The sequence below is a fragment of the Lichenostomus cassidix genome, chromosome W, assembly GCF_008360975.1.
Source record: "Lichenostomus cassidix isolate B80296 chromosome W, HeHo_3.0, whole genome shotgun sequence".
NCBI lineage: Eukaryota > Metazoa > Chordata > Aves > Passeriformes > Meliphagidae > Lichenostomus > Lichenostomus cassidix.
The window spans coordinates 5,321,249-5,347,258 of NC_139510.1; the positions used below are offsets into that span (position 1 = coordinate 5,321,249).

The 26,010-nt window shown below is 45.7% G+C and overlaps 1 long non-coding RNA gene across 1 annotated transcript; it reads right to left on the reverse strand.

The window, feature by feature from the left end:
- Nucleotides 1-23,625: 23,625 nt before the first annotated feature.
- On the reverse strand, nucleotides 23,626-25,395 carry LOC146425377 (uncharacterized). The gene is made up of 2 exons (XR_014846534.1): nucleotides 24,913-25,395; nucleotides 23,626-24,643 (listed from the first exon to the last, which is right to left on the reverse strand). It is a non-coding gene; the product is annotated as an uncharacterized LOC146425377 (long non-coding RNA).
- Between the last annotated feature and the right edge of the window lie 615 nt (nucleotides 25,396-26,010).

The window sequence follows — 26,010 nt, forward strand, 5'->3', positions numbered from 1 at the left end:
GTAATGGCTCCACGCCGTCCTGGCGTTTCCAAGGGTTTGCTCAGAAGCAAGTGCTTCTTTCGCCACCCTGCCAGTGCAAGCTTTCGCCCAGGAGGAAGCATCCCGTCTAAGTCGCTGTCTGAATCGTCAGAGTAGGACTTGCTATCTGCAAGCCCTATCACAAATGACAGGGTCTGGCCTGACGCAGTTCATGTGCCGAGAAATGGCACAGTGGTGGGGTTCGGGGAAGGGCAAGATGATGGCGGCGATACTTGCGGGTCATCGGGCTTCCCCACCAAATTCACTGGCACAGCATCAGTAAAAATCGCTTGCTGCATCGGCATAAAGCGGCTGGACCAGCGCACTGTGCTGAGGCTGCGTCTGCCACCAGAACCGTCAGAGGGACCGACACGTCCCATCTTTGTCCCGGATCCCTCCGTACCCCAGCCGCCATTTCCGCTGTCCCCACGGCATGGAGCCCAGACACCTTCCGAGGTCTTGGGACAGGCACTTCCGTCCCGGTCCAGCCTGCGTGCTGGAAGCCCAGGGAGCAGATGTCTACCAGATCTCGGCGGAATCCGGCCAGTTCGACAAATAAATCCATTAAAAGCCGAGACGAAGGGGACAAATCTGGCGGACACCCAAAATCCTGCATACCTGGTCTGTGGGGGGTCTGCGCTGGCAGCGCCTCAGTCACCATGTCGATCAAGTCATGTTGGGTGGTAGCACCCTCTGCCGGAGATTTTCCTTCTGGTTCCCACATGGCCTGCGTCTTTTGCACAGTCCGCGCAGCAGCCTGGATTTCCGAGTCCACCGGTGGGATGGACGGAACCGGGGTCTGTTGCTGCCCTGGCCGTGTTGCGGCAAGGCATGCAGCTTCTGCACTCTCAGTTCCTGCACCCGGGGCAGTCCGCGCTGTTGCTGGGAGCTGCGGCGGCCGCCCCGGTGGAGGGGGAGGGGCCACGCCATTTCGCAGGGGCAGAGGCGGCGGAACGCTCACCATCGCCACCGTCCCGTGGTGCCCTCGATCCCCCTCTCTCTTCAGCATCTCCACTAGCTGATCATTTGGATGAGGGTAGGTGGGTAATATAAAATCATTTGGAGTGTTATACTTGTGCTTTTGGGACCCATCCGCTACTGTGGGGTCGGTCCAGGGTGGGGGTTTCTCAATGCAGTCCTTGTCAATGGAAAACAAGGAGTCAAGACAGAGAGAAGCATTAAGTCCTGCAGTGTAAAATTCCTGTCCCCTTAATGTGTCCCATACCAATCACCATGTTCAATGCAAGCAAATGGTTTTCTCGTCTCCAAATACCATTTCTTTCCACAGTTCCCTCCCAACCTTCAGCCAGAGGACACAGTCCACATCTGTCTCCCACACTTCGGGGACCCCGTGTTCCATAGCCCAGTCCATGAGCATTCTGGTCAGGTGCTGTTTCCACTTGACAATTGGATCACACTAGGGATCCTCCAAAAAGGATCGCAAAAGGCCGTCTTTTGGCATTGGGGGATCCATCTCCATCCCATAACCCAAGCCGCACCGCACGGCAGGCGGGGGGGGAGAGTGCTGGTGTACCTTTTCTGATGTGTGTAGCATGCGTCGGTGGTCACCAGATGTCGCTGTTTGACCGAGAGTGGAGTGAAGAATTCCGAGTCCTCCGAGAGTGCTCAAAGACTACTTTATTAAATAATTAACAGATTTATATACATGCGAGAATGCTATTCAGATTGGCCAACAATCATCCACCCCCCAGGGATTGATTGGCCCAGGCGTTTTAGCGCCTGTGTCCAAAAGCCGCTTTCAATAACATGAAACTTTATCTTTATTTAGAAAACATAGAAGAAGAAGAGAAAAATTCCCATGGGAAAGGATCTGTGCTGCCACAGGTAGAAAGAATGAACCAGACTTTAAAAAGAACTTTAACAAAACTGATGATTGAAACACAAATGTCCTGGGTAAAATGTTTACCCTTGGCTCTGTTGAGAATCCGAACACAACCCAGGTCAGACCTGGGAGTGTCCCCTTATGAGATGATGTTTGGGCTACCCTTTCTGACCACCCAACATGAAACGGCTACTTATGAAATGGGAGAAATAAGTATTAGAAATATATCACCACAATTGCAAAAACACTTGAAAATTTGAGGTTTAAAGGGATAATCCCTCAAACCACACCCTTAGAATTTAAAATCCATAATATCCATTGTCCTAGGTTGCAATATAGATGTAGTTAAGTATTCTATTACCACCAGCTGTGGGCCGTTAGCTGCTATCACCTGCTAATGACCCACTCCGGATGACAGGCAATGGGCCATCCGTTAGCTGTTACCAGCTGCTAATGACTCACCCCGCATGACAGGCAATGGGCCATCAGGGACCCACCGTGTGACTCATGGACTTATCTCATCCCATTGTGGGATGCTCTGCCCAGGAGGGAGGAACCAGGTGTTCCCACCTGGATATAACCTGGCCCTGGAACTGCCTGAGCTAGCCCTGTCTACTGGGTTCCCAGAGGACCAGAGCTACCACTGGATCTTCAGCTGGAGACTAGACCTTCACAGGATCACCGCTTCAACTGGACTACTTCAGTTGGACTGCTACTACCACCCTAACAGGGTGTTAGGTTGTATCTGACTTTGTCAGTGCTTTTTCCTTGTATTATTTCACTTATTTTTAATTTCAATCTTGACTTGTGATCTCCCACTAGTTTGTTTTCAAACCAAGACACCATCCAGGGGAATGGGTGCTGGTAAAAACATGGAAAGAGCAATCTTTAACTCCACAATGGGAAGGTCCTTTTCAGGTACTACTGACAACTGAGGCAGTGGTCCGGACCAGAGAAAGAGGGTGGATCCACGCCAGCAGGATCAAAGGACCTGTGGAGGGACCTAAGGAGTGGACTATAACCTCTAAGCCGGGTGATACCAAGTTGACTCTTAAGCAAGGACTGGGTGGTAATGAACTGGGAAGACCCAAATGATCCAGAGAATGTACTGAGGCTCACACCAAACTGGGAAGTGAGACCAAGTTTATATCAGTGGTTCCAAGTGCCACCTGGACAAGTTTTGAGGAGCCTCCGATACCCCCCTTGGGGAGAAATACTTCCACCTCAAACTGGAGGTTCAGGACTGTTTCGGGCAGAGGGTCCTCATGTTTTTGCTTTAGCCTGTGACTTGTATAAAGAAGAGATATTACAACCTCCATCAGTACCATACCATATACCCTGTTTGAAACATCCCCATACTGGACATGCTAGCTGGGTTAAATGCAAATGCATAAGATGTGGGAAAAATTGGTATTGTAGTTCACAAAAACGTCAACCTTGTTGTAGAAAGTGCCGGGTACCAGATTTATTTCCTGCCCAAGCAGAACTAAAAAGGACTGAAATAATAACTTTTCTCTTTGGATGGGAATTACTAGTACCTGTTGAGTGGGAGGTGCCTGAGGAACAGTGGGAAACTACAATGAAAAAGCGTCAAAAGCAATTTGCCTGGAAAATAGCAAAAAGGAAGTGACGAGGAGATAGAGGGCAAGACCAGGATTGGCCACTGTACTCGCCACCGAGGAGATCATATACACCTGCTATGGGTAGCAACCCCATAGGCATGGGAGGTGAGGGAATAAGCCATATCGGACCTCTATTTTTCCTTCTATTGTCACTCATTTTTTGTCTCTTCCCTTCTGGGATGCCAGCACAATCATGTCGCAAGTGCTACCGAATGCTTTACATGGAAAGAACCCAAGGTTCCTTTCTTATTACTCACACCCACGTCAACAGCCGCTGTTATAACCCATCCAAACTAGGTACCTGTATGCAAAATGGGAAAAAATTTTGGATTGCAGAGAATTTAGAAATGAGTGGTAATAGGTTGGGAAGTGAATGTCCAAAGGGGGAAAGGTGGGTTTGTTTTACATTCGCTCTTAAGGGTAGAGTTCAGGACTTGGTAAAAGAACAAATAGTAAGCAAGAAGGCGAAGCCAGCACAGCAGTCCAACTCTGTATCAGCTCCACGTCAGGATCTGTATATGAAACTCGGGCAACAACTAGAAAAAGAGGTAGATATCTCAAGATTTGGGAAAAACCTGTTTGTGGAATTGGGGGAGAGGATAAGTAAGGAACTAAACATAACCAACTGTTGGGTTTGTGGAGGGGCTTTAATGACAGAGGAATGGCCATGGAAAGGAAGCAGTTTAGGCCCCGTTGAACTCTTTAAGTGGAATCGGACAAATATCAAAGGGGAAAACCGAGCAGAAGGGTGGATCTTGAGTTCAACAGTGATAGGAGAAGAATGTTTCTGGCTCTCAGGGAAAAATTTTCTTCACAAAGTAGGAAATAATCCCTGTAAGAGGTATAAAGTTAGTAATGGAACTTTTACATGGTAGATCCCAGAGGAACCAACTCTGTATTGGGCCCAGAAAAAAACAAAAGGGAAAAATTGTAAGTATAATAATGAAATCAGACTGTTTCAATGTAATGATACAGGCAAGAATCCTTATTTTGGGATCCCAGAAATATCCAAATTCTGGGAGAACATATATCAACAGAGAAATGATTATTGGAAAGCACCAGATGGCTTATTTTGGATATGTGGGAAAAGAGCATACCCAAAACTCCCCCCTCGGTGGGAAGGGAGTTGTACTCTGGGGATCATACAGCCAGGATTTTTCCTCTTACCAGGACCAGATGGAGATCAACTAGGAGTACCAGTTTATGAGGATCTAAAAAGAAATAAAAGAACAGTTATTGGTGGATTTCAAAAATGGGGAGAGGAGGAATGGCCCCCTGAACACATACTGGAAACATATGGGCCAGCCTCCTGGGCACAAGATGGGAGTTGGGGATATCGCACCCCAATCTATATGCTGAATCGTATCATAAGACTCCAAGTAGTCGTAGAAATAATAACGAACAAAACTGCCCTGGCATTGGAGTTGATATCAGATCAACAAAGGCAAACAAGAGCTGCAGTTTATCAGAATAGGTTGGCTTTAGACTATTTATTAGCTGAAGAAGGGGGTGTCTGTGGAAAATTTAATACATCAGATTGTTGTTTAAAAATAGATGATCATGAGATGCCGTCCTAGATATAGCCAAGGATATCAGAAGAATAGCCCACGTACCGGTACAAAAATGGGAATCGATGCTAAAACCTAACTGGTAGGATAATGCATTGGGAGTAGAATGGTGGAAAAAGCTAGGCTTCTTCCTTTTAAGCACAGCAGCTGGTTTGATATTTCTTCCTTGCCTGATCCCCTGTTTTATTCAGCTAATCACCAGTGTAGTCCAAGGTATGCAAGTAGTTACTATGCCTGTGGACCCAAAATTGGCTACATCTGGAATGGCAAAAAAGATCATGGTGTTAAAGAAACAAAATAATAAGACCCCTTTGAGGAAGCAAAGTTAATTTGTGAGAGAAATGAGCAAATGGTGGAGATAAAAAACCAAGAATTACTGCGCAAGCCAAATGATTTGTAAAAAAAAAAAGAGGAGGAATTTTGATAAATACATATCATGTTGGCTTTTTGCAAATATTACAATGGATACTATGTGTATTGTTTTAATTCTTTTCTTATAGAGGTAGCCTGGTTGTGAAAAATTGCTGTGTAATGATGACTAAGGTCTTTCTTTCTAGTGCTAGCTGAGTTTAATAGTAGTAAAATAGCTGTTATAGTTTTATTAGAATGCTTGAACTGCCTGCTTGAACTGGATAACATCCCACGAACGTACCCTGCCTCTGACACTCCAACTATCAGCACCTGTCGCCTGCAGAAACCACAATCTGGGAGTGATAACAGAGTCAATGAAAGATGACTGCGCATGTTCCGAGGAGGCGGATCAGTTCCCAGAACATGCAAAATAGTTTGGAGGAAAATATGAATATGCATAACTGTTTATGAATATGCATTAGGCTGAAGAGTATGTAAAGGATGTCTCTGTCCATACCAGGTGTGCTTTTTTGGCTGAATGCCAAAGCACCCAGCACTGACCATTTGCTTTTATCTGTCCCCTATTGTCTTTTATTAAGCCTTTTTAATCGTAACAGGAGAGTGGACCTCGTTTTTCACATAGTAGAAAGAGGTGTCTGATTTATGATCATGTAGAATAAGAGGCTGGGAGCACAGGCTGGGGGCCTGTGGGGAGGTGTGGAGCCAAGCTGGAGCTGTGGGACAGCTGCAGGCTCAGCACCGGGCAGTCCCTGACCCCTCCACCCCCCCGGGGCAGGGCAGCTGTGGCCTCCCAGCCTCCCTGAGGCGGCAAGACACCCTGGTCACTTGTGGTGCTGCTGGCCATGCCCCCGGGGAGTGCCAGAGGGGGGAGCTACATTTAGACACTGTAGAAAAATATCTGGAAAAAGCAGATTGTACATGGAAGGACTAGGATTGTCTGTTAAGAGTTTTGTTTGGGTCACTGTAATGATTTTTAAATGTGGGAGAACAAGCACCTCCAGGCAGTAGTGGGCGTGGGGGCTAGAAGAAGGGCAGCATAAGCATCTGAACGAACTGGTTAGAAAGATACAGCAAATGTATGTAAGAAAGGATAAGGGAAAGGCAAAGGTGATGCCAAAAGTATTACAGCCCCGAAAAAAATAAACTGCGGGGCCCCCGGGACAGAAGAGACAGGGTTAGCCACCAGAACGTGGCAAAGGCATTGCCCCCTAGGCAGGGGAGAGCCAACCGGGGCAGAGGGGACACTGGAAGCGGGAGTGCCCGCAGAAACAGCTGGATCCTCAGAAGGAGGAAGTCCAGAAGCTAATGGAGATGGATTGTTAGGGATGTCAGGGGCTCCCATTATACCAGAGACCCACCACACAGGAACCCTTGAGAAATTTTAAAGTGGGTCCAGATCGGGAGGAGGTGAGTTTCCTAGTAGACACAGAAGCCTCTCGTTCCACTTTGAATTTTTTCCCCAAAGGGGGACAGTTGTCAAAAAGATCTTTAATTATTCAAAGAGTGAGTGGAAAAGATGAGTGAGTGCATTTTATTCAACCGTTGTTGGTAGATGTGGGTGATAGATGATTCAAAATGCATGAATTTCTGTTTGTTCCTACCTGTGATTGCAACTTACTAGGAAGAGATTTGATGGCTAAGGTGGGGATGCAAATTAATATTGTGAAAAGTGATATGGAGTCTAACACTGTGGTAACTTTGTGTAAAATGTCTGAGAAGGCTTATGCTGAAATTAACACAGAAGTGTGGGCAGCCCCTGGAAAATATGGAAAATTAGATATAGAGCCTCTCCAAATGACTTTGAAACAACCAGGACAAGTGGTGTCTAAGAAGCAATACCCTATTTCAAGGGAGGGAAGGAAAGGGTTACAGCCTGTCATTGAATCCCTGCTAAAGGCAGGTCTTTTGGAGCCATGCATGTCTCCTTATAACACTCCTGTCCTGCTGAGGCGCGGAATGACTCCACAACTCAGATAGTTATGAAGTAGGTATGCATTTATTCCAGCTGGGGTGCATGGGGGGTAGCCCCTCCGAAAGCATGCACACTGTCAGCAGCACTTCACTTGGTTTATATTAGGTTACAGGTTACATATGCATAAAGTTAGACAAAGCCCCTATATATATTCATTACCTATTCCCGCTTCGTATTATAATGAGTTCAAAGTTCATTTACATATGTTCGCGCAAGCGCAGTGTCACAGATTAATTGTGGGCGAGGGTCCCAAATGATTAATGAGGGCGAAATCGGTAGTCTTCCTCACAATGAACTCTTCACCCTGTTCCCTTGCGCATGCTCCCTTGGTTCTTGGTCCAAGTCCAAGCCTTAGAACTAACTTGTACCAGTTCTGGGGTCCGAGGGCAGGATGTTCGGTCACACTCAGTAGTTTTTCTCAATTATTTGGCTCTCTTCTCTCTATATCCTCCCCGATACTAGGTAGGCACAAAATCATTAAGCGAATAATACATTGTCTTCTGCAAGCAAATCTTAGTAAATCATTATCCAATCTCTGGCCTTCTAAATCCGTTCAAAAATTATTATTATTATCCAGCTTCTAGTTCTCCTAAATTAATAAATTCTAGCTCACCCTAAATCACCAGTGCTGGAGTGAAGATCCTGGGATCCAGGGGAAATCAGACAGATTGTCCCATCTGGGGTGCCAATTCTGATTTCAAACTTGGCTGGATATAAATTAACACAGTTCTCACAGAATGACAGAATGACAAGGCTGGAAGAGACCTCCAAGATCACTGAGTCCAACCCATGCCCTAACACAACCTCAACTAAACCATGGCACTGAGTGCCACATCCAATCTTTCTTTAAACACATCCAGGGATGGTGACTCCACCACCTCCCCGGGCAGACAATTCCAGAATTTTATCACTCTTTCAGTAAAAAACCTTTTCCTAATATCTAACCTAAATTTCCCTTGGCACAGCCTGAGGCTGTGTCCTCTTGTTATGTCAGTTGTTTGGAAAATGAGACCAACCTCCACCTGCCTACAACCACCTTTCCAGGTAGTTGTAGAGAGTGAAAAGGTCTCCTCTGAGTCTTCTTTTCTCCAGGCTAAACATCCCCAGCTCTCTCAGCTGTTCCTCATAGTGCTTGTGTTCCAAGCTCTTCACCAGCCTTGTCGCCCTCCTTTGGACATGTTTGAGTGTCTCAATGTCCTTCCTGAACTAAGGAGCCCAGAACTGGACACAGCACTCAAGGTGCAGCCTCACCAGTACCGAGTACAGGGGAAGAGTAACTTCTCTATCCCTGCTGGCCACACTATTTCTAATACAGGCCAGAATGCCGTTGGCCTTCTTGGCCACCAGGGCACACTGCTGGCTCATAGTCAGTTGGTTGTCGACTGGTACCCCCAGGTTCCTCTCTGCCTGGGCACTGTCCAGCCACACTGTCCCCAGCCTATAGCACTGCAGGGGGTTATTGTGGCCAAAATGCAGGACTCGGCACTTGGACTTGTTGAACTTCATCTTACTGGACTCTGCCTATTGTCCTGGATTAATGATAAAACTCTCTCTCCTCCAAGAGCAAAGGGCTCTGACACCCCCTCCCCCACCCACAACAGAATTTCTTAGATGGAAGTGAAGAAAAAACTATTTATTTAATAAAACCACGCAGAGTGCCCTGCAAGGCACAGGGGAAGGGGAAAACCAAGGGGGAAAAGAGTTATTAAACCTGATTAAAAAGTCCTTTTTCCTCAGATGTAGTTTCTCCCCTCCTCGTTCCCCTTGGGGGCTGGGCGGAGCTCCCCGAGAGTTCTGCTGTCCTCTGGCTCACTTGGGTTTTCGGGCGACAAAGCAGATCAAAGTAAAGGGGTCCAAACGAAAAAAATTAAAAATAAAAAAAAAGAAAGAAAAAAAAACGGAACAGAGCCCACTCCAACAGCCGTCCCATCACGCAGTCTCTGCAGAGCGAAGAATCTTCCCCTCCCCCTCCTCACTCCCCCGCAGCGAGACTTGGGAAAAAGTTTTCAAAACAACCCGCGTTTCTCTCTGCGGCTGAACGTAGTTAAAGCGACAGGACCACATTTTTTTGAGCATATAAACCAACGATAGGGAATAAAGGATTATCATAACATCACTCCAAGACACCATCTATCCAGGTTCCAGGTCTCTTTGGGGAGCCCTCCTACTTTCCAACAGATCAACACACGCTCCCAGCTTAGTGTCATCTGCAAATTTACTAATGGTAGACTCAATACCCTCATCCATGTCATCAATAAAAATATTAAACAAAACCAGCCCCAGCTCAGATCCCTGAGGGACACCGCTAGTGACTGGCCGCCAACTGGATGTGGCACCATTCACCGCCACTCTCTGGGCTCGGCCATCCAGCCAGTTCTGAACCCATTGAAGAGTGCACCTGTCCAAGCTGTGAGCTGCCAGCTTTTCCAGGAGTTTACTGTGGGGAAACGGTGTCAAAGGCTGTTGGGGAAGATGAAATAGGAAAGCCTTATAGATATGATTACCTTGCAAAAGATGCTGAGGATATGGAAAAAATGAGTGAGATTGAAATGAAGACAAGGTTCGAGTTGTAGAGTAACTAAAAAACAATGGTATGGCCGTGGAAGGTAATCCCCCTTCTTGATAGAACAATGCCCTCTACCCAGGCAAGTCCAAAGGTCAGAGCAGACCCTACCTGCCTGGTGGAGATACCAAAAGGTAGTTTTTTTAAGGTTTGAAACATGACCCCGTATGGTAATGTGATGATTCTTATAGCTTGTATGTAAATGCTGTAGAGTTTGTAGCTTGTCTTAGATTGGTTAAAGGGAATTAGAATATTCAACAGAGAAGATGATTTATTGCATTGTAAACAGCAAATCGCTCTCTTTTACGCTCTTTTTACTCTCTTCTTTCTGCTCTCTCTCTTTTCTCTGGCCTGCTTTGGGCTGCGTCTTGCAGCCCAGCAGGCCTCTCACGCCCACGCTCTTTCGCAATAAACCCTCACGTTCTAAAACTCATCTTTAGAGATCTCTTGCCCCTATTTTATCCCCATAACTAAACCCCACGGAGTCCTTCCTTACAAAAGGCCTTGCTGAAGTCCAAATAGACAACATCCACAGCCTTTCCCGCATCTGCCAGGCAGGTCACCTGGCCATAAAAGGAGATCAAGTTGGTCAAACACGACCTACCCCTCCTAAACCCATGCTGGCTGGGTCTAATCCCCCGGCCATCCTGTAAGTGCTATGTGATGGCACTCAAAATAAACTGTTCCATGACCTTACTGGGTACCAAGGTTAGACTGACTGGCCTATAATTTCCAGGATCCTCTTTCCTACCCTTCTTGTAAATGGGCATCACATTGGGCAGCTTCCAGTCATCTGGAACCTCACCGGTGAGCCAGGATTGTTCACAAATAATGGAGAGCAGCTTCACTAGCTCATCTGCCAGCTCCCTCATCACCCTGGGCTGGATCCCACCTGGTCCCATAGATTTATGAACATCCAGTCAGCTCAGCAGGTCTCTGACTGCTTCCTCCTGGATAACAGGGGGACCATCCTTCTCCCTGACACCATCTACCAGCACAGGAGGAGAGTTGTCCTGAGGACAAACCATCTTTTCAATAAAGATCAAGGCAAAGAAGGCGTTAAACGCTTCTGCCGTCTCCCCATCTGCGGTTGCTAAATTCCCTTCCGCATCCAGTAGAGAACCAAGATGGTTCTTACCCTTCCTTTTGCCATTAATATATTTGTAAGACCACTTTTTATTATCCTTCACAAAAGTTGCTAAATTCAGTTCTAACTGAGCTTTGGCCTCTCTAATTTTTCTCCTACATGCCCTGTCAATCTCCTTAAGTAATTCCTGAGGTACCTGACTCTGATTCCAAAGATGAAACATCCTCTTATTTCTTAGTTCCTTCATAAGCTCCTTGCCCATCCAGGCTGGACATTTACCTCATCAACTCATCTTTTGGCACATGGGAATGGTCTGTTCCTGTGCCCTCGAGACCTCTGTTTTGAAGCACGCCCACCCTTCCTGAACTCCTTTGTTCTTAAGGGCTACTTCCCAAGGAACACTCCAAGTAAGTCTCCTGAATAGCTCAAAGTTTGCCCTCCGGAAGTCTAGTGTGAAAGTTTTATTGATGCCCTGCGGCGGCTACTTCTGAAGTCATAACCAGAAGTGCTTTAAATGCCACAGGAAAGTTCTTTCAGTGGGGAGAAGGGCTGTTTTGAGCTACACAGGAGATGAATTTGGGCTTCTGGAAGTCGACTCAGGCGAGAGAACGAGATGAGGTCTCTTCAGCTTTATTGGGGGTTACATAGGGGATAGGAGAGTTTGGAGAGACATCTGAAGAGCCCAGAACAAAGGCTCTACAACAGGTTATAAGGACACATAACTAGGCGGGTTTATAAGTTTTCAGAACAAATAGAAAAGTGAATACAAGTAATTTACAGTCTAAATTTACCAATGTCTAACTCTGAGATATGCAAGCGTCGAGTGGTTGGGGAGAGATAACGGCTCATACTATCTGTAATACTTTTCTGGGAGGTTGCTGGGATAATCCATCTCTTCTTCACTTTCTTCTGGCACTTCTCCCATTGCATCCCAATCCTCCACATTCTCAAGGGCACTGAGTTCTATCTCAGCTGCTTGGGCCGTAACATCTCCCCGTTTGTTTTCAAATAAAAAGGATAGAACTGCTTTTACAATGATAGATTTGCATACACACAAACAGCAAAGAACAAACGTGACAATGAGAACAACTGACACCAAGGTTTTCACGAGGGAAGCATCGTGAAACCTACAAAACAAACCTGATTAAACAAAAATAACATTTTTAAACTTAAAAGGGTCTTCCCAATACTGAAGAATTTTTGGTTTCGGGAAGTCAAAATTTGCTAAGGAATATATGTATGATTCAAGAGGTATTTTAACTAAAGGGGGATCTTTGAGTCTGATTTTTTTCTGTTGTTTCCAGTTGAGGATTGAAAGTCGTTCCCAACTGGGTTTGAATTTTTGTTTTGGTCTCGCGAAATTCACTCGAGGGGGATGGTGTTTGAAATCTTCAGCTGTGTACGGCTTGACGCATTTTGCTGGAACCCACCTGGGCCCGGTAGGCGTGGATACGCACGCGTAACCACGTCCCCAGGTTACCAGGGGAAATGGTCCTTCAATGTTTAAAGTTTCTAAATTCCGAACTAACACAGGTGGTTGTATTTTCAATTTTCCTCTCTTGTCGTTCATGAAGTGCCTAAATATAGGTGGCATGGGCTCCTCGGCCGAGGCATTTAAAAAGTTGATGACATAGAGCGTCTTGGCCAACCGGAGGTGAGGTGTGGTGACTTCTGTTGTGGTCCCCAGCTGTCTGTAAAGTGTCGTTTTGAGGGTCTGATGGGCCCTCTCGACAATTGCTTGGCCTGTCGGCGAGTGAGGGATGCCGGTGACATGGCTGATCCCCCATTCTTCGAGGAATTGATTGAATCGTTTGGATGAGTATGCAGGGCCATTGTCAGTTTTGATTTGCCCCGGGATGCCCAGTGTGGCGAATGCTTGGGTGAGATGCCTGATGCAGTCTGTTGTTTTCTCCCCAGAGTGGGCTGATGCAAACATTGCTCCTGAAAATGTGTCCATTGACACATGGACGTATTTCAGTCGTCCAAATTCGGGAACATGTGTGACGTCGGTTTGCCACACCTGACAACTCTCAGTTCCTCGAGGGTTAACACCCATAGGGTAAGTGGGCAGATCGTCGGTGGCACAGTTAGGGCATGCCCTAGTTATTGCTCTTGCTTGTTCTCGAGAGATTCCGAATAGCCTGGCCAAGGCGTGAGCATTTTGATGGAAAAATTGATGGCTCAACTTTGCCTGGCTGAAGTGGTCTGGCGTATTCGGTTTCAGGGCAGAAGCTGCCAATTGATCAGCCCTACTGTTTCCATCGGCGATGGGTCCTGGCAGGTCGGAGTGTGACCTTACATGCATCCCAAAATAGGGATGCTCCCGGTGGGACAAGGCTGTCACAAGCCTCAGGAGTAAAGAAAAGATTTTCGGATTGTCAATTTGTTTTAGGACCGAATTTTCTGCTCTCAATGTCACTCCTGCCACATAGGCAGAGTCTGTGACAACATTGACAGGTTCTTTAAATTTTTCAAACAATCTCACCACTGCAGCAAGCTCGGCAACTTGTGGGGACCCCTCGATTACTTGCACATCGGACTCCCACTGTCCTGTGGCGGGGTTCCTCCAAGTCATAACAGACTTTTTGGAAGTGCCTGAGCCATCTGTAAATACAGTCAAGGCGTTGGGAATTGGTTTTTGTGACAGTTTTGGTTTTTCAAACCAATTAAATGCTGTACTTAGAAATTTGTGTTTTTGATGGCTTGATGTTATTTGGCCAGAGAACCCTTCGAGAGCCATTTGCAGAGGTTCATTGAATTGCATTTCAAAATCCAATTGTTCAGCTTTGTAAGGCACACGTATGAAAACAAAGTCCTGACCTGCTAAGGCACGGAGCCTTAACCTACCCTTTTTGATCACCTTGGATACAAATTCATCTCGGGTAGTTAACGTCTTCGCCAACTGGTGGGGGAGGAAGATCCACTCGATGATAAGCAGTGGATCAGGTCGGTGTACACTCCACTGGTAAATTAACCCGTGGGTGTATCGGCCTTCCCCCAGGACCACAAGCTCAAAAGGTAGGTCTGGGTCATATCGGTGGGCTTGCCTTTCCGATATGGCCTTTTCCACCTTTCCCAGTGCAGCCACAGCTTCTGGTGTTAATTCTCTTGGGGAGTCTAGCTCCCCCCCTCCGATTAAACAGTTGAAAAGGGGGGCCATTTCCTCGGTTGTGATACCCAGGAGAGGCCTTACCCAATTCACGGAGCCACACAGTTGATGTAAATCACGCAATGTGCGTGGGAGGTTTCCAATTTTCAAACATTGAGGACGGATAGTACGATCATTAATGGTACAACCCAGGTATTTCACTGGTGTTGTTTTTTGGATTTTGTCTGGTCTTATATCAAAACCTGCTTTTGTGAAAACATGTGAAATAACTGTGAGCACTTTTTCAACTTCTGGGCTTGTTGGAGCACACACCAAAATGTCATCCATGTAATGCAGAATGCGGACTTCAGGAAACTGTCGTCTCACAGGGGCGAGAACTCGTGCAATATATTGCTGACAAATTGCAGGTGAGTTTTTCATCCCCTGAGGGAGAACAGTCCACTGAAACCTTTGGAGTGGTTCTGAGTTGTTCAGAGAAGGCACTGAAAATGCAAATTTGGCTTGATCTGCAGGGTGGAGTGGAATGCTAAAGAAAGCATCTTTCAGATCAAGGACAGCCAATTTCCAGTCTGAGGGTAAAAGGGCCGGAGATGGTAATCCGGGTTGGAGAGATCCTATGTCCTCCATGGCCTTGTTAATTTCTCGAAGGTCATGGAGAAGTCTCCATTCGTCCTTACCAGGTTTTCTGATAACAAAGATTGGAGAGTTCCACGGGCTTGTTGAAGGAACAATTAGTCCTTTTGCAAGTTGCTCTGCCACTAGGGTTTTGAGGGCTTTCAATTTTTCAAGGGGCAGGGGCCATGGATCAATCCACACAGGTTCTTCTTTCAGCCAATTAAGACGTGGGATAGTGCCCTCCACCACGGCCCCGGTGGAAAAAACCTGCTCTTTAGGAGATGGAATGATAATTTTTGCTCCCCATTGGCAGAGCAAATCTCTCCCCCACAGACTGTATGAGAGGTCCGCCACAAAGGGACGGACAGTGCCTTTTGTTCCTTCTACATTTACACAAACAACTGTTTGGGCACTTCGACGTGCCTGTGCATTTCCTCCCACTCCCATAATGGGTGTAGTGGAATCAGTGAGAGGCCATTGGGAAGGCCAATCTCGGTGTGCAATGATGGTGATGTCTGCTCCAGAGTCTACCAGTCCAGTAAGAGTAATTGTCTTTCCATTTAATGTTAAGGATGCTGTCAGCAAAGGACGAGATTTTGCTAGGTTTTCTGACCAGAATACAGATGTTGTGTGTCCTTGGTCAGGGTCTGTTGGCAGCAAATGCTGGAACGTGTCATCATCGGTGTCTGATTCAGATGTCCAGTTCAGTTCTCGGGTCTCACTATTTTTTTCTGCACGCGGTGAGTGTTCGCGTTCATAATTTAGTTTTTTGATGACTCATTTGCGGCTGGATTAAAATGAATGGAGGGTTTTCTGGTGATGTGAGGTGTAGATTGCTGTGACGCAGGGCGCGAGGTGTTTGGGGTTCCAGTGTGGGATTCCGCAGGTGTTCTCGGAGGAAAAGGAGAAGAACGTGAGAGGGAAATATTGGGACAGTTTCTTGCCAAATGGCCAGGCTGGCCACATTTGTGGCAGGTATACTGTGGTTGTGGATTGGAATGGGATTGGGGTCGGGAAGTATAGGCTTTAGGGAATTGTGGTACTCGGAGAGGGGGTTCTAAAGATGGACGTGAACAGGCTTCGATCAGTAATGATAAGGTAATTTCTGTGCTTGGGGGTAAAGACGAGATGATTTGCTTGCATCTGGGATTTGCATTCACAGAGGCTGTTTGAATTATGACTTCTTCTTGCTGTTCAGGATTTTTAAATTGTTTTTCAATGGCTGCTGACAGCCTGTCAATAAAATCAGTAAATAATTCAGTTTGGCCTTGTTTGATATACATGAAAGGTATTAAGGTTTCTGGTTTTGAAGGAACAGCCTTTAAGGCATTAAGTGCTGCTGTTATTAAATCTAATTGAATTGATTTTGTAATGATTTTCACTTGTTCAATCGGATTATCAAATCCTTCTTCTGATCCAATGAGAATTGACATTGTTAGGTGCTGCAGGTTGGGGTTTGTTTTATAATTTGTTAAAAGAGATTGGACCCTCCGTTTAAAATGTGATTCCCAGAGTGTCATTTGTGCTGGTGTTAATAGCACTGTTATAATGCTTCGAATGTCTACTGGACAACGGGTTTCTGATTGGAGTATTGAATCTAAATATGAATTAAAATAGGTTGAATTTTGGCCAAAATTTTTTGCAGCTTTTAAAACTTTTTCTCTCACTGAATGTGGAATTGGAAGCCAGGTAACAGCCTGTGTGTTGCCTCTGTGGATGCTCATCGGGGGTGGTGAGGGACTGGGGGAACTGTGATTAGAATTAGGAGAGAGTTGGGATTGAGAGGGGTGCTGGGGTGAAGGAGGCGGATGCTTTTTGCGCCGTTTGGCGGGCGCAGCTATGAGGGTCTGACCACCGGAAGTTGACATGCTGAAGTTCCTGTCAAGATGGCTGCGCCCATGAAAGAGTTCTCCGGAGGAGTTCTCTCGGGGTTCGGACCGCCTCTCCGGCGTCATGGAGGAGGCGGTGGACAGGGTTGGGAGAGGGAGTGAAGGGGGTGGATTTAGGGAGAGGGAGGAGGGAGTGAGATCATGGTAGGAGTGGGTTCTGTTCCCGCGGCTTTCGCCGCAGGAGGCTTTTGCGGGTAAACACTGAGGAGTAGATAGGAGGAAGTCATGACGCGAGCGGGCGGAAGGAGAGGGGGAAGGGGAATGCTGGGAAGAAGATGCTCGCGACGAATGCTGGGAAGGGGAACGTCGGGCACGCCCACGGACGCTGGCATGGTCGCGGCCATGATCCCTTTGTCTGGATTCCGTGCGGTCTGGGGTGGATTTTTCAGCGTTTTTTGGCGCGGACCTGGTTTTATTTTTCCGAGATCGGGGAAAGCGCGGATTAGGGGTAAGAGGGGTTGAGGGAGGAGTAGAAACAGAGCTGCAGTCTCTGTCTGGGGTTCGGGAGAAGGGAGAGACCCGCAGGTCCCAGCGCAGGCAGCTCCTGGGCGTACTTTTACGGTTTACCTGGGGATTTCTCGCTCTTTTTAGGATAGAGGGGTAAGGAGAAGGGTGTTGGGATAAAAAAGGGGAACTGGGGAAAGAAAGCTTTTCAGCAGCAGTTACTAAACTGTGAGTTTTGGAGACCAGGGGGTACAATCGGAGGGCTAATTTTTCATGTATGCGGCATTGAAAGGAGATTTTTTCGGACAGTTCGTCCCAGAAATCCCCTTAAAGGATGTCTTGTGGGTCTTCGGGGAGACAATATTTTAAAATAAAACGTATTAAAGATGTTAAATGGCTTTTCTTAAAGAAAACTTCGTTCTGAACTAAAAGTGTGGTTAATTTGGACTCAATCTCGCCTCTCAGATTCGCGACTTTAGAAAAAGAGCAGCCCATTGCTGTCCAAGCGGGGGGGGTGGTCTTTTTCTAAGCCGAAAAACAAAAAACAAAACTAAAACAGTTCCTCTGACCCTCCCCCCACAGCGAGACTCGTTCTCTGCCCTGCAGGGGCACTGGGTGGGGATTCCCTCTCCCCACTCCCACAATGTCACGGAGGACTTACACCACGCGTGGGTCCTGTTCCGTGAGGAGGTCAGGGGCAAAGTAAAGTCGGTGTCGCGAGGTCGCGTTCCAGGCGTCCACGCACGCTGAGGTCGGGCGTAGGCTCCCACAAAAGCTGGAAAGTTTTGGTGTTGCTCTCAGGTGGAAAATTCACGCGTGGCTGCGGGTGTTTTGAGCTCCCCCTCCTCCGCTCGGCGGCGGGCGCGGCGCGGCGGCGCTCGGCGGCAGGCTGCAGCCGCGGCTTTTCGGAGGGGTTTGAAATCCGGTTTTTTGCTGTTTCTCCCGGTTTCTTCTTTTCACGCGGTTTCAGCGTCTTCTCCCACGATGTTCCTCACACGATGGTACATCTGTGGTTTTCCTCACACGGGAGCACCATCTGCGGCGGCTACTTCTGAAGTCATAACCAGAAGTGCTTTAAATGCCACAGGAAAGTTCTTTCAGTGGGGAGAAGGGCTGTTTTGAGCTACACAGGAGATGAATTTGGGCTTCTGGAAGTCGACTCAGGCGAGAGAACGAGATGAGGTCTCTTCAGCTTTATTGGGGGTTACATAGGGGATAGGAGAGTTTGGAGAGACATCTGAAGAGCCCAGAACAAAGGCTCTACAACAGGTTATAAGGACACATAACTAGGCGGGTTTACAAGTTTTCAGAACAAATAGAAAAGTGAATACAAGTAATTTACAGTCTAAATTTACCAATGTCTAACTCTGAGATATGCAAGCGTCGAGTGGTTGGGGAGAGATAACGGCTCATACTATCTGTAATACTTTTCTGGGAGGTTGCTGGGATAATCCATCTCTTCTTCACTTTCTTCTGGCACTTCTCCCATTGCATCCCAATCCTCCACATTCTCAAGGGCACTGAGTTCTATCTCAGCTGCTTGGGCCGTAACAATGCCCCTCCTGATTTCACCAAATATTGAAAACTCTATAATTTCATGATCACTATGCCCTAGACAACCTCCAATCACCACCTCTCCCACCAGCCCATCTCTATTAGCAAACAGCAGATCCAATGCAGTCCCTCCCCTGGCAGGATCACTCAGCAGCTGTGACAAGAAATTATCCTCCACACACTCTAAGAACCTCCTAGACTGCCTCTTCTCTGCTGTGTTAAGCTCCCAGCAGATGTCTGGTAGGTTAAAGTCACCTACAAGAACAGGGGCTGGTGATCCTGAAACCTCCTCCAGCTGCTTGTAGAATAAATTATCTACCTCTTCTTCCTGACTGGGTGGTCGATAACAGACTCCCAGCAGGATGTCAGATTTATTGGCCTTCCCCTTAATCCTTACCCACAAGCATTCAAATTCATAATCATTAGTTTCAATTTCCATGGCATCAAAAGCCCCTAATATAAAGGGCCACCCCTCCACCTCTCCTCCCTCTCCCGTCTCTTCTGAAGAGCTTGTAGCCATCCAGTGCGGTGCTCCAGTTATGCGAGTCATCCCACCATGTTTCCATGATGGTGACTAAATCATGGCTTTGCTGCTGTACAATGGCTTCCAGCTCTTCTTGTTTATTACCCATGCTGCGTGCATTAGTATACATGCACTTCAGCTGGGCTGCTACTTTCACCCCTGACTCTGCCTTAGCACCCTTGGGCTTGTTTCTGGAGAGCCTAGTTGCATCCCCTTCCCCTGTCAAACCTAGTTTAAAGCCTTCTCAATGAGTCCCGCCAGTTCATGGGCTAAAATCCTTTTGCCCTTAACAGATAGATGAAGCCTGTCTGGCTCCATGTATTGGTTTGAAAACAAACCAGTGGGAGATCACAAGTCAAGACTGAAAGTAAAAATAAGTGAAATAATACAAGGAAAAGCACTGACAAAGTCAGATACGACCTGACACCCAGTAAAGGTGGTGGTAGCAGTTCAACTGAAGTAGTTCAGTTGAAGCAGTGATCCTGTGAAGGTCTGGTCTCCAGCTGAAGGTCCAGTGGTAGCTCTTGTCCTCTGGGAACCCAGTAGACAGGGCTAGCTCAGGCAGTTCCAAGGCCAGGTTATATCCAGGTGGGAACACCTGGCTCCTCCTTCCTGGGCAGAGCATCCCACAATGGGATGAGATAAGTCCATGAGTCACACGGTGGGTCCCTGATGGCCCATTGCCTGTCATGCGGGGTGGGTCATTAGCAGGTGATAACAGCTAACGGCCCACAGCTGGTGGTAATAGAATACTTAAATACATCTATATTGCAACCTAGGACACTCCACCAAGCCAGGTGTCATAAAAATTGCCCCATAATCAAAAAACCCAAAATTCTGTCGATGACACCAACCCTTGAGCCACTTATTGATGATGTGGGCTCTCCTGTTCTTTCATCATTTGTCTCTGCCACCAAAGGGACTGAGCAAAACACTATTTGTGCTCCTGCCCTATCGACCACTCGACCTAGTGCCCTAAAGTCCCTTTTAATTGCCCTGGTGCTCTTCTTTTCAATCTCATCACTGCCAGCCTGGAGTATCAACAATGGGTAATAATCAGAGGGCTGAATCAGCCCAGGGAGTCTCTCAGTAATATCCTGTACCCGGGCCCCAGGGAGGCAACAGACCTCCCAGTGGGATGGGTCCGGTTGACACACAGGGCCCTCAGTTCCCCTCAGAAGAGAGTTGCCTACCACGACTACCTTTCTTTTCTTTATAATGCTAGAGGTAATGATCTGTCTGACAGGGGAAGTAGAATTAGAACTGGAAGGCTCACAGGGCAGGTTGTTTTCTTCTATATCATCTGGCTGACCCTCTTCATCCAGGGCCTCATACCTATTCTGAAGTGGCACCTGGGTGGGTGATGGGGGTCGGGAGGAATTTTTATTACCTCCCTGAATAGGAACCCATTTCCACTCCCCTTCATCCACCAGATGTTCTCCTCTTGCCTGACCATAGGAGGCATGGGAGTCCTCTGACTCTTGGGGGGCTTCTCTCAAGGATGGAAGGTTGAAGCTCCAGCAGTCTATTTCCCTTTCACTTTCTCTAATGCTCCTTAGTCTTTCTACTTCCTCCCTAAGCTCCACCACCAGAGAAAGGAGATCATTCCCCTGTTCGCGCCATAGGCAGGCATCTTTTGCACCATCCCCTGGTACTACTGACAAGCTCAAACACTCTTCACAGGAAGGGGTCTGGACAGACGCATCCTTCTTGGAGGGTTCTGTTTGGCTAGGTACACTTTTAGTAGCTGTAGCTTTTGATCATGTAAAGACCATTGTTGCGGTTTAGAGGATGTTACAGCAGACTTTACCCGAGAGCGTCTCTACCCAGCCCAGTTCAGCGCCTCAGTGCTCCAAACCCTCTGTCCCAGGGCTGGACACTGCGCTCTCACCGGCCGGGGAGCCATAAGGCTAGCTCTGGTTCGTCTGCTTCCGCAACCGGCGGTGATAAAGGAGGCGAGGAGGGTCTATGCGTTGTGTCCGTGGAAGATGTTTATTCGCATGGTGCAGCAGAGGCCAACGACCTCCCCGAGGCAGAGATGCCTCGAGGGCAAAGGCCTCACATGCTCAGCACACGTGGAGCAGAAACACACGTGGAGCATAGACAGCAAGATGGCGGAGGGTAAGGGGTTTTATAGGGAAACAGAGAGGGCAGGGACAGCACACAGGCCCAGTGACCTCTGGGTACAGGGGAGGTACAGGGGCGGAGTTAGGAGTACAGGAACCAATAGGGGAAACCCGAGGGAGTGGCCAGGGCCATGTGGAGTAGGGAAGGCAGGACAATAGGTGACAAGTACAGTCGTTAAGAAAGGGGTGTGGGGAACTTGCAGCTATTATCACAATAGACCATTACTGAAAAAAACCCCAACCAACCAACCAAATCTCAACACTAAAACAAACTAAAAACCCCACTAGCGGGAGGATATCTGCAACCCTGCATGCTTTCCCTGCCTGCGCAAACTGCCTCGCAAACTGCCATACCACGCCCTCAGTGCCGTGCCACGCCCCTGTTTGCCCGCTCCTGTTTGCCACACTCCCTAGAGCCCTCTTTTAATTACATCGCCGCTGGCCAGAGGAAACCCTGCCCAACGCCTGTGCAGGAGCGAAACACCCACCTGCTCAGCTCTCTTTTAATCACACCGCCGCTGGGTGGAGGAAACCCCGCCCCACACCTGTTTTGAGTATTACAAAGCAGGCATTCTTTATTGCAACATGCTGGACACGAGGAGGATTTTCCTCTAATCTCGTGTAACCCGAGACAGACAAGGAAGGCATTTTATTACACATAGTTTACATATTCATCAGTTATCCTCACTTGCTTGATGTATATTCGTTGCCCTATTTTGCATAGTCCCATCCCTATCGGAAGTCCTTATTTGGTCCTTGGGGGGGTCTCTTTCGGGGTCTCTGGTGGTCTTTGATCCCCAAATTGTGGTGTCCACTGGTTGACCCCTGGTTTTGAACATGCGCAGTTTGTTTCTAGCAATTAGCAAGGCTGTTTTTATCTTCTCTGTGCCTCTAGAGCTCAGTCTGCATTTCTCAATCCTTTCCAAGGTTGTTTTGTCATAGGATGTGGTAATGTATCATTTCTTTTATCAAATGGCTTCCCTTGAGCAACTAGGTGGGTAACCTTGTCATAACCATTTATCACTTTAGATTTAAGGACCAAACAACTAAAATCCAAAGTGTTCTGCACCTATATTCTTTTTTTTTTTTTTTTTTGCCAAGGGATATGTACCACACTGTTTGCACTAAAATGTAAAGATCCATTTATCAGACTTTTTAGTACCCACTATTACTTACCAGCCTTCCCCCTCTTTGAAAGTTCAATGAGCCTCAATGGAATTAGTGCTCCTGAATGATTATAGACCCTATGAATTATTAACAGAATACATCTTAGTTTTGAATACAGGCTCCTATCCCACCTGTCAACAATTTACACATGATACAGTTAATGATTTTATAGAACAATGAGAGATTTCTCATTCCATACTTTCCTCCTCAGATGTATTAAGTTAAACAAGCCTTTGTGCAGATTAAAAAAGCAAATGAATGCAAGAGAGACCATCAGAATCACTAAGTACTAGTATCAGTATGGTTATCCTTCCTAAAATACTCTCACCCTGACAATACCACAAATCTGGACACATTCTCCCCAAATATCCAGTTCCAAGGTGCATTCACAAAACAAGCAAACTAAAAAACCTATTCCCAAACTGAACAAGCTTTTTATGATGCAGTTGAGTTGATTTGACTTTAATACAAAAAGGTAGAAAAACTGTAACTTAGATGCTTTAAAACAGTTCCACAAATAAAAATAAAAAAAAATTCATCCTGGCACATGAAGGCCCAGAACATGCCCTTGCTCCCTTATCAGAAGCATATATAGTGGCAGCAGTAATTATTATGTATTATTCACCAGCAAAGGTAGCCTCTTTCAAGTCAACATGTGCTGTGTGCTCTGTACTTTTGTTTCTCCTTGGGAAAGGTATATATGGCATTTGTGACAATCATACCCCGACAATTCTGCCCAGGCCTTCTGATGAAGATTTTAACAAAACAATGTAGTCGGTACACTGGCTGTATTAGAACAGATCCACCGGAAATAACTTCTTTAGCCAAAAGGAGAAAAAAACAACCCAAAACCCACAACAGAACTGAAACTTTTAAAGTTCACTACTAATATTTCCTTCATTCCCTTTTAAGCATGTCGTTATTTGCTGACATCTTTATCTGGTCATCACGTAGTTACCTGTATTCCAGCTGTTCATGGTTCTCTGACCTCAACAAGTCATCTTAAAGAAGTCAGTATGTCAAAATAAGAAATAAGGAGGTTAGAATGGTTTAAGAAAAAAAAATCTATAGTACTAATTTTGTATCCCAACCTCCACAGGACCACTTTTAAGTTACAGCAATAACTAAAACCAATGAACTACCACAAGAAATATTTCCTTCTGTACATGATTTTTATTATTTACATAATACAGCAGAGCATAGATGCTGGATAGTGTGATTATGTGCAATACCTAAGTATGAACTATCTGTACATGCTTGCATATCTGATAACTACATTGAAAGAACAAATTTAAAGCAAAAGCTTGATGTTTTTAATAGTGAACAAAAAATCTAAGATTGAACACTGCAATAAAATCATAAGTAGCATCTTGTGTACATACACATGAGAAGAGGCATTACAACACTAGTCTACACTATACTTGATTATATAAAAAACCACCACAAGTTTCATACATCACAAAACCCCTTTCCATTATAACACAGAAATTATATTACCAGACAAGCATCAGTGAACTATACTGTCCTTTCTAGTTATTATACAAAGCTGTAGATAACGGAGCCCATGCAATACACCCAAGAACACTACAGTCCCACACCCAAATACAATTAAAAATTATAAAGCAGCCCTCCAAGAGTGGTTCCAGCTCCCACTTAAGATTACAGGAGTCATGTTGGGTATGATTCCCATACCCAATAATTGTTACATTTAAAACTTTTTTTTTTTAATTGAAAAAAGCTCCTAATATTCTTTTGAACCCAGAACATGCTGAATTTAAGAAGCATATGAATAATAAACTGCTCAAATACTTCTGCAAGTTACACAGATGCATGTGTCACTTGATAGAGTTGCCGTGGTATGTCTAAAAATCCCACCCAGAGCTTTTGTTTTCTAAGTCAATCTTAGCACAATATTGTGCTACACTACATTATTAGCTATGCAAAGAAAAGCAGATAACTGTTGCAGGACAGTTCTTAAGTTTCTAACAGGACATTTCCTTTGGGAAATTATTATAATTTTCATTATTCTGAAGTTAATGTTATCTGTTCTAAAAAAGTTTTCTTCTCATACATATCTGATTTCCCCCCCATTTTCCTTGTTGCAATTGCTAAATGACCTTTTATTAAATATGGCACCAACAGTCATCTTACTGGATGGTAGAGCCCTGTGGCTAGCACAGGTCTTTCCCATGAGAACATTCTTCTATGTTTTATAAACAAAGATAAAGTTTGGATGTTGTTGTTACAGTGTCTCGAGATTTGGACAGTTCAGGCCTGGCCAATCAGGCCTAGGGGGAGGTTTCTGACTGACCAATCTGGGTGACCTCTGAAAAGTCTATATATATGTTGGATTCAAATAATAAAGCGCTTTTTCTATGCCACGCTGAGAATCCGGGTTTTCCTTCTCTGCTAGCGGCTCAACAGCAACAGAGCCCTCTACATGTCTTATATTCTGCTGGAATACAATGGAGTGTGGAAACTAAAAGTAGAATAAGATTTTAAATGGATAAAAGTAGACCATCAGCCTTTCTGACATAGCCTTCTCCCAAACAGGCACAATCTTTGGCTAGTGATAAACACCTTGAACATCTCAAAAGACAGATCTGCTGCAAACATGAAGTAAACATCTGTTTAGCACATGTGAACTAGAGCCTGTCTTCCGTGCATGTGTATTCCTGTGCACGTTCTAGCTGTTCAGTCATATTCTGAAGAGAGCATATACATTTTCAAGGACTGTATCTATCCAATTCTGCCTGTAACAAACACCCAAACATTGTGAAAAAAACATTAAGACAGACAAGGCTAAAATTAAAACTTTGGAGAACAAAGGAAAATGGCCATGCATCTGCTCTTTAATGCTTTCATAGGGCATATTAAAATAAAACAAATAAAAGTCAGTCTTTTCACAAGTAAACTAGTTTATATTCTCTGGATTTTTTCAGCCACCACAACTGGATTCTCTTTCCTGATTTTTGCTGCAGCTTCTGCTTTGTAATCATATGGACAGTTATGCTTGTCAGAATAACGGTGAAGTCCACAAAATAAGTTTCCACATCGGCAATCAAACCCTGTATAAAGAAAAGGAAAAGCAACATCACTAGGAAGCTTCAGACTTAAGAAGGATATAAATTAAGGCTTAGCCAGTACAAAGGGGGTATGTGATTCTTCTGTATCAAACAGATTAAGTGGAATGATTATTTTCTAATATTATCTCAATTAAGGGATCTAACATTATGGATTTTGTAACAGCAAGCAAAAGTTTAATGCCTACAGATTTCAACAAATTTAATCTAGTAAGAGGCAACTAATCATATAAATCTATTCAATATTGACAAAGTACTATCATACCCGTAAGGCCAACCTTCTTTCTGCATGTGAAACATCTGTTCTTTTTTGGTTTAGGCAGTTCAGAAGCTTTCTCTTCACTCTGTGAAGTACTAGGTTGAGAAACTGATGGGCTTGGTTGAGTAACAACTATTAAAGCAAGCAAAAGAAATAAAGGTTATTTTCTTCCTTCACTTCACTAGCATGTTTGGAT